Source organism: Pseudophryne corroboree, chromosome 4 (genome assembly GCF_028390025.1).
Source record: "Pseudophryne corroboree isolate aPseCor3 chromosome 4, aPseCor3.hap2, whole genome shotgun sequence".
Taxonomy (NCBI): Eukaryota; Metazoa; Chordata; class Amphibia; order Anura; family Myobatrachidae; genus Pseudophryne; species Pseudophryne corroboree.
Genome location: NC_086447.1, coordinates 19,680,965 through 19,688,629, shown reverse-complemented (window position 1 = coordinate 19,688,629; position 7,665 = coordinate 19,680,965). Strand labels below are relative to the sequence as shown.

At 36.6% G+C, this 7,665-nt stretch overlaps 4 non-coding genes across 4 annotated transcripts; 1 reads left to right on the top strand and 3 right to left on the bottom strand.

The window, feature by feature from the left end:
* Positions 1-199: 199 nt before the first annotated feature.
* TRNAM-CAU (transfer RNA methionine (anticodon CAU)) lies at positions 200-271 on the bottom strand. Its single transcript has one exon. It is a non-coding gene; the product is annotated as a tRNA-Met (tRNA).
* Positions 272-1,366: 1,095 nt separating this feature from the next.
* Positions 1,367-1,438, bottom strand: TRNAM-CAU (transfer RNA methionine (anticodon CAU)). The gene has a single exon. It is a non-coding gene; the product is annotated as a tRNA-Met (tRNA).
* Positions 1,439-4,867: 3,429 nt separating this feature from the next.
* TRNAM-CAU (transfer RNA methionine (anticodon CAU)) lies at positions 4,868-4,939 on the bottom strand. Its single transcript has one exon. It is a non-coding gene; the product is annotated as a tRNA-Met (tRNA).
* A 1,353-nt stretch (positions 4,940-6,292) lies between these two features.
* TRNAN-GUU (transfer RNA asparagine (anticodon GUU)) lies at positions 6,293-6,366 on the top strand. Its single transcript has one exon. It is a non-coding gene; the product is annotated as a tRNA-Asn (tRNA).
* The last annotated feature ends 1,299 nt before the right edge of the window (positions 6,367-7,665 follow it).

Sequence of the window (7,665 nt, the reverse complement as noted above, 5' to 3'; positions counted from 1 at the left end):
GTAGCTTGTTTTTGTCAATTACCATTTCAGTAATAGGGTAAAGAAAATTAAGTGGATTTCTGAAAGAAAACAATGCTGTCAATATACTATTAAAACAAATTAAAATGTTAAAAGTTATTGTACTTTAAGTAAAAATAAAAGAGTCAAAATATCAATTCCAGTTTTGGAAGAATTTAATTAACAAAAAAATAAGTGCACATAGCAGAGGATGGTTTCGATCCACCGACCTCTGGGTTATGGGCCCAGCACGCTTCCGCTGCGCCACTCTGCTGCTCATGTAAGTGTCAGAGATCCTGAAGTACTCACTCATCATGTGAAAGTACCAATGTGTTTCTTCGTTGGTCAATGGAAGAAAAATCTTGCAAAACTCTCCAGATTATTGCCTTTTTAACCTTTTTCTAGGAAACTTTCTAGATGAATGCTTTTTAGCCTTTGTCAGTACATGCTCTTGCAAGCTCTCTCTGTGGCGCAATCGGTTAGCGCATTCGGCTGTTAACCGAAAGGTTGTTGGTTCAATCCCACCCGGGGACGTAATTGACCTTGTGATCAAATTTTGGTGATCTTTAAGTAGACAAGTCAAAATTTCAAACCACCTCTTATGGTGTAGGGTACCTGGCCTTCTCTGATGCAATCAGAGTCATATTTGATTAAGTCATTTTATAAAAAACAGGAAGCACAATTTAGCATGGGGTTGCAGAGAAAAAAAATTATGCAGGCAGAGAAATCCAATTGAGTGATTAATCAGCTCTCCATTTTATGGCTTTATTTTTATGCTAACACATTTGCTCTCTGAAAAGTGTCCACAAAGCCAAGTCTCTGATTAACACCTTTGTAGGAATGGTTTTTCACCTATTACTGATTAAAACTTGCTTCATTGGAAAGGCAGCAAGATGCATCCTCATTACAATGTCCACTGAAATTATACAGGTTGACACCAGGAAACATAAACCTCACTGCATCCTTGCTGCTTTCTCAAGTGGGAATCTGTTTAATGTGAAAACCAGGTGATATCTAATCAGCACACAGGTAAGAAGTTAAGAAAATCTTTCTTTAAGGGTGAAGATGTTTCTCACAAAATCGTTGCCCCAATGCATCATTGAAATTCAAGATGGAAAGATGATTTTGAAATATCAATTGTACATTTTGCATTGCTCTTCTGGTGACAATGTAGCTTGTTTTTGTCAATTACCATTTCAGTAATAGGGTAAAGAAAATTAAGTGGATTTCTGAAAGAAAACAATGCTGTCAATATACTATTAAAACAAATTAAAATGTTAAAAGTTATTGTACTTTAAGTAAAAATAAAAGAGTCAAAATATCAATTCCAGTTCTGGAAGAATTTAATTAACAAAAAAATAAGTGCACATAGCAGAGGATGGTTTCGATCCACCGACCTCTGGGTTATGGGCCCAGCACGCTTCCGCTGCGCCACTCTGCTGCTCATGTAAGTGCCAGAGATCCTGAAGTACTTACTCATCATGTGAAAGTACCAATGTGTTTCTTCGTTGGTCAATGGAAGAAAAATCTTGCAAAACTCTCCAGATTATTGCCTTTTTAACCTTTTTCTAGGAAACTTTCTAGATGAATGCTTTTTAGCCTTTGTTAGTACATGATTTTGCAAGTTGTATCTGTGGTGCAATCGGTTAGCGCATTCGGCTGTTAACCGAAAGGCTGGTGGTTCGATATCAGCCGGGGACGTAATTGACCTTGTGATCAAATTTTGCTGATCTTTAAGTAGACAAGTCAAAATTTCAAACCACCTCTTATAGTGTAGGGTACCTGGCCTTCTCTGATGCAATCAGAGTCAGATTTGATTAAGTCATTTTATAAAAAACAGGAAGCACAATTTAGCATGGGGTTGCAGAGAAAAAAAATTATGCAGGCAGAGAAATCCAATTGAGTGATTAATCAGCTCTCCATTTTATGGCTTTATTTTTATGCTAACACATTTGCTCTCTGAAAAGTGTGCACAAAGCCAAGTCTCTGATTAACACCTTTGTAGGAATGTTTTTTCACCTATTACTGATTAAAACTTGCTTCATTGGAAAGGCAGCAAGATGCATCCTCATTACAATGTCCACTGAAATAATACAGGTTGACACCAGGAAACATAAACCTCACTGCATCCTTGCTGCTTTCTCACGTGGGAATCTGTTTAATGTGAAAACCAGGTGATATCTAATCAGCACACAGGTAAGAAGTTAAGAAAATCTTTCTTTAAGGGTGAAGATGTTTCTCACAAAATCATTGCCCCAATGCATCATTGAAATTCAAGATGGAAAGATGATTTTGAAATATCAATTGTACATTTTGCATTGCTCTTCTGGTGACAATGTAGCTTGTTTTTGTCAATTACCATTTCAGTAATAGGGTACAGAAAATTAAGTGGATTTCTGAAAGAATGCAATGCTGTCAATATACTATTAAAACAAATTAAAATGTTAAAAGTTATTGTACTTTAAGTAAAAATAAAAGAGTCAAAATATCAATTCCAGTTTTGGAAGAATTTAATTAACAATAAAATAAGTGCACATAGCAGTGGATGGTTTCGATCCACCGACCTCTGGGTTATGGGCCCAGCAAGCTTCCGCTGCGCCACTCTGCTGCTCATGTAAGTGTCAGAGATTCTGAAGTACTCACTCATCATGTGAAAGTACCAATGTGTTTCTTCGTTGGTCAATGGAAGAAAAATCTTGCAAAACTCTCCAGATTATTGCCTTTTTAAACTTTTTCTAGGAAACTTTCTAGATGAATGCTTTTTAGCCTTTGTTAGTACATGATTTTGCAAGTTGTATCTGTGGTGCAATCGGTTAGCGCATTCGGCTGTTAACCGAAAGGCTGGTGGTTCGATATCACCCGGGGACGTAATTGACCTTGTGATCAAATTTTGCTGATCTTTAAGTAGACAAGTCAAAATTTCAAACCACCTCTTATAGTGTAGGGTACCTGGCCTTCTCTGATGCAATCAGAGTCAGATTTGATTAAGTCATTTTATAAAAAACAGGAAGCACAATTTAGCATGGGGTTGCAGAGAAAAAAATTTATGCAGGCAGAGAAATCCAATTGAGTGATTAATCAGCTCTCCATTTTATGGCTTTATTTTTATGCTAACACATTTGCTCTCTGAAAAGTGTCCACAAAGCCAAGTCTCTGATTAACACCTTTGTAGGAATGTTTTTTCACCTATTACTGATTAAAACTTGCTTCATTGGAAAGGCAGCAAGATGCATCCTCATTACAATGTCCACTGAAATAATACAGGTTGACACCAGGAAACATAAACCTCACTGCATACTTGCTGCTTTCTCAAGTGGGAATCTGTTTAATGTGAAAACCAGGTGATATCTAATCAGCACACAGGTAAGAAGTTAAGAAAATCTTTCTTTAAGGGTGAAGATGTTTCTCACAAAATCGTTGCCCCAATGCATCATTGAAATTCAAGATGGAAAGATGATTTTGAAATATCAATTGTACATTTTGCATTGCTCTTCTGGTGACAATGTAGCTTGTTTTTGTCAATTACCATTTCAGTAATAGGGTAAAGAAAATTAAGTGGATTTCTGAAAGAAAACAATGCTGTCAATATACTATTAAAACAAATTAAAATGTTAAAAGTTATTGTACTTTAAGTAAAAATAAAAGAGTCAAAATATCAATTCCAGTTCTGGAAGAATTTAATTAACAATAAATTAAGTGCACATAGCAAAGGATGGTTTCGATCCACCGACCTCTGGGTTATGGGCCCAGCACGCTTCCGCTGCGCCACTCTGCTGCTCATGTAAGTGTCAGAGATCCTGAAGTACTCACTCATCATGTGAAAGTACCAATGTGTTTCTTCGTTGGTCAATGGAAGAAAAATCTTGCAAAACTCTCCAGATTATTGCCTTTTTAACCTTTTTCTAGGAAACTTTCTAGATGAATGCTTTTTAGCCTTTGTCAGTACATGCTTTTGCAAGCTGTCTCTGTGGGGCAATCGGTTAGCGCATTCGGCTGTTAACCGAAAGGTTGGTGGTTCAATCCCACCCGGAGACGTAATTGACCTTGTGATCAAATTTTGCTGATCTTTAAGTAGACAAGTCAAAATTTCAAACCACCTCTTATGGTGTAGGGTACCTGGCCTTCTCTGATGCAATCAGAGTCATATTTGATTAAGTCATTTTATAAAAAACAGGAAGCACAATTTAGCATGGGGTTGCAGAGAAAAAAAATTATGCAGGCAGAGAAATCCAATTGAGTGATTAATCAGCTCTCCATTTTATGGCTTTATTTTTATGCTAACACATTTACTCTCTGAAAAGTGTCCACAAAGCCAAGTCTCTGATTAACACCTTTGTAGGAATGGTTTTTCACCTATTACTGATTAAAACTTGCTTCATTGGAAAGGCAGCAAGATGCATCCTCATTACAATGTCCACTGAAATAATACAGGTTGACACCAGGAAACATAAACCTCACTGCATCCTTGCTGCTTTCTCAAGTGGGAATCTGTTTAATGTGAAAACCAGGTGATATCTAATCAGCACACAGGTAAGAAGTTAAGAAAATCTTTCTTTAAGGGTGAAGATGTTTCTCACAAAATCGTTGCCCCAATGCATCATTGAAATTCAAGATGGAAAGATGATTTTGAAATATCAATTGTACATTTTGCATTGCTCTTCTGGTGACAATGTAGCTTGTTTTTGTCAATTACCATTTCAGTAATAGGGTAAAGAAAATTAAGTGGATTTCTGAAAGAAAACAATGCTGTCAATATACTATTAAAACAAATTAAAATGTTAAAAGTTATTGTACTTTAAGTAAAAATAAAAGAGTCAAAATATCAATTCCAGTTTTGGAAGAATTTAATTAACAAAAAAATAAGTGCACATAGCAGAGGATGGTTTCGATCCACCGACCTCTGGGTTATGGGCCCAGCACGCTTCCGCTGCGCCACTCTGCTGCTCATGTAAGTGCCAGAGATCCTGAAGTACTTACTCATCATGTGAAAGTACCAATGTGTTTCTTCGTTGGTCAATGGAAGAAAAATCTTGCAAAACTCTCCAGATTATTGCCTTTTTAACCTTTTTCTAGGAAACTTTCTAGATGAATGCTTTTTAGCCTTTGTTAGTACATGATTTTGCAAGTTGTATCTGTGGTGCAATCGGTTAGCGCATTCGGCTGTTAACCGAAAGGCTGGTGGTTCGATATCAGCCGGGGACGTAATTGACCTTGTGATCAAATTTTGCTGATCTTTAAGTAGACAAGTCAAAATTTCAAACCACCTCTTATAGTGTAGGGTACCTGGCCTTCTCTGATGCAATCAGAGTCAGATTTGATTAAGTCATTTTATAAAAAACAGGAAGCACAATTTAGCATGGGGTTGCAGAGAAAAAAAATTATGCAGGCAGATAAATCCAATTGAGTGATTAATCAGCTCTCCATTTTATGGCTTTATTTTTATGCTAACACATTTGCTCTCTGAAAAGTGTGCACAAAGCCAAGTCTCTGATTAACACCTTTGTAGGAATGTTTTTTCACCTATTACTGATTAAAACTTGCTTCGTTGGAAAGGCAGCAAGATGCATCCTCATTACAATGTCCACTGAAATAATACAGGTTGACACCAGGAAACATAAACCTCACTGCATCCTTGCTGCTTTCTCAAGTGGGAATCTGTTTAATGTGAAAACCAGGTGATATCTAATCAGCACACAGGTAAGAAGTTAAGAAAATCTTTCTTTAAGGGTGAAGATGTTTCTCACAAAATCGTTGCCCCAATGCATCATTGAAATTCAAGATGGAAAGATGATTTTGAAATATCAATTGTACATTTTGCATTGCTCTTCTGGTGACAATGTAGCTTGTTTTTGTCAATTACCAGTTCAGTAATAGGGTAAAGAAAATTAAGTGGATTTCTGAAAGAAAACAATGCTGTCAATATACTATTAAAACAAATTAAAATGTTAAAAGTTATTGTACTTTAAGTAAAAATAAAAGAGTCAAAATATCAATTCCAGTTTTGGAAGAATTTAATTAACAAAAAAATAAGTGCACATAGCAGAGGATGGTTTCGATCCACCGACCTCTGGGTTACGGGCCCAGCAAGCTTCCGCTGCGCCACTCTGCTGCTCATGTAAGTGTCAGAGATCCTGAAGTACTCACTCATCATGTGAAAGTACCAATGTGTTTCTTCGTTGGTCAATGGAAGAAAAATCTTGCAAAACTCTCCAGATTATTGCCTTTTTAACCTTTTTCTAGGAAACTTTCTAGATGAATGCTTTTTAGCCTTTGTCAGTACATGCTTTTGCAAGCTGTCTCTGTGGCGCAATCGGTTAGCGCATTCGGCTGTTAACCAAAAGGTTGGTGGTTCAATCCCACCCGGGGACGTAATTGACCTTGTGATCAAATTTTGGTGATCTTTAAGTAGACAAGTCAAAATTTCAAACCACCTCTTATAGTGTAGGGTACCTGGCCTTCTCTGATGCAATCAGAGTCAGATTTGATTAAGTCATTTTATAAAAAACAGGAAGCACAATTTAGCATGGGGTTGCAGAGAAAAAAAATTATGCAGGCAGAGAAATCCAATTGAGTGATTAATCAGCTCTCCATTTTATGGCTTTATTTTTATGCTAACACATTTGCTCTCTGAAAAGTGTCCACAAAGCCAAGTCTCTGATTAACACCTTTGTAGGAATGTTTTTTCACCTATTACTGATTAAAACTTGCTTCATTGGAAAGTCAGCAAGATGCATCCTCATTACAATGTCCACTGAAATAATACAGGTTGACACCAGGAAACATAAACCTCACTGCATCCTTGCTGCTTTCTCAATTGGGAATCTGTTTAATGTGAAAACCAGGTGATATCTAATCAGCACACAGGTAAGAAGTTAAGAAAATCTTTCTTTAAGGGTGAAGATGTTTCTCACAAAATCGTTGCCCCAATGCATCATAGAAATTCAAGATGGAAAGATGATTTTGAAATATCAATTGTACATTTTGCATTGCTCTTCTGGTGACAATGTAGCTTGTTTTTGTCAATTACCATTTCAGTAATAGGGTAAAGAAAATTAAGTGGATTTCTGAAAGAAAACAATGCTGTCAATATACTATTAAAACAAATTAAAATGTTAAAAGTTATTGTACTTTAAGTAAAAATAAAAGAGTCAAAATATCAATTCCAGTTTTGGAAGAATTTAATTAACAAAAAAATAAGTGCACATAGCAGAGGATGGTTTCGATGCACCGACCTCTGGGTTATGGGCTCAGCACGCTTCCGCTGCGCCACTCTGCTGCTCATGTAAGTGTCAGAGATCCTGAAGTACTTACTCATCATGTGAAAGTACCAATGTGTTTCTTCGTTGGTCAATGGAAGAAAAATCTTGCAAAACTCTCCAGATTATTGCCTTTTTAAACTTTTTCTAGGAAACTTTCTAGATGAATGCTTTTTAGCCTTTGTTAGTACATGATTTTGCAAGTTGTATCATTGGTGCAATCGGTTAGCGCATTCGGCTGTTAACCGAAAGGCTGGTGGTTCGATATCACCCGGGGACGTAATTGGCCTTGTGATCAAATTTTGCTGATCTTTAAGTAGACAAGTCAAAATTTCAAACCACCTCTTATAGTGTAGGGTACCTGGCCTTCTCTGATGCAATCAGAGTCAGATTTGATTAAGTCATTTTATAA